This window comes from Bison bison, unplaced genomic scaffold (assembly GCF_000754665.1).
Source record: "Bison bison bison isolate TAMUID 2011002044 unplaced genomic scaffold, Bison_UMD1.0 scf7180017864248, whole genome shotgun sequence".
Taxonomy (NCBI): Eukaryota; Metazoa; Chordata; class Mammalia; order Artiodactyla; family Bovidae; genus Bison; species Bison bison.
Genome location: NW_011494820.1, coordinates 2,349,053 through 2,349,948, shown reverse-complemented (window position 1 = coordinate 2,349,948; position 896 = coordinate 2,349,053). Strand labels below are relative to the sequence as shown.

Sequence of the window (896 nt, the reverse complement as noted above, 5' to 3'; positions counted from 1 at the left end):
GGGGCGGGAAAACCCAGCCGGACAAGGACACGCCCAGCCTTAGAAGGGTCAGGGCCGGGCCGGAGGGAGCGACGTCGCAGTAAACACGGACTTGGAGGGAGGAGGGAGGCGCATTCCGCGGTGCAGGCAAAGACCTGATCCCGATGGGGCTTCTCGGCTTGCCTCGCGGCTGCGCTGCCCAAAACCTGTCTCACGTCGGTCCCCGCAGCCTGGCCCCGCCTCTGGCGGAGATCGGGGAGAGAAAGGTTGTGGCGGGGGGTGGGGGGGTGGGGTTCGGCGCAGCAGGCGGCCGCGCAAGAGTTAACCCCTGCGGCGACCGGACTCTGGCGTGGGGGTGGGTGGCGTCAGAACCAACGTCAAGGCTAGGAGGAGCGGCGTAGACGCGGATGCTCGGGCTGCGTGGCCCGCGCCCCCGCCGCTCGGGAGGCGGTGGGTGTGGTTGGTGGGGGGAGGCCTACCCGCGCAGTTTCCCCCATGCGGTGCAAAAAGACGGGGCTACTGAGGCACGAGAAGGGGCGTGGCCTACCTGGAATCGCCGCGGGTCTCTGGGCTCCAGGCCCCCGCCCGCCCCTGTCCCACCTGGTCACCCTCATCCAAGCCGGGACTCCCCACCTTTGTCCCGCCACCCGGGGTCGCCTGGCTGGCACAGACTGATATGTTAGTTTTGTTCTCCAGTACGCGGACAAACCTGCCTAAATACTCGCTGGGCGGCCCCGGGTGCTGCCGTACTTAGTCGCATTTCAACGTGGGCCTCAGTTTTCTCCACCCGACATTGGGGAGAGAGCTGACGTTTACTGCCAAGGCCCGCTCGGCCTTAGGGAGGGGGTTGGGAGGGGATTCCCACCCCGAGGGGCGGGGAAGGGAAACGAGAGCCCAGAGGTACGAGTTGGGGACAC

General features: G+C 67.4%; 1 long non-coding RNA gene across 2 annotated transcripts in view; it reads left to right on the top strand.

The window, feature by feature from the left end:
• Positions 1–896, top strand: part of LOC104993877 — a 10,900-nt gene that overhangs the window by 1,087 nt on the left and 8,917 nt on the right. The window contains exon 1 of one of the 2 annotated variants that reach the window (XR_825889.1): positions 25–245. The exons of the other annotated variant lie outside the window; for it this stretch is intronic. This is a non-coding gene — a long non-coding RNA (uncharacterized LOC104993877). Of the gene's footprint in view, positions 1–24; positions 246–896 lie in introns of those variants that run through there. 2 annotated transcript variants of the gene reach the window in all.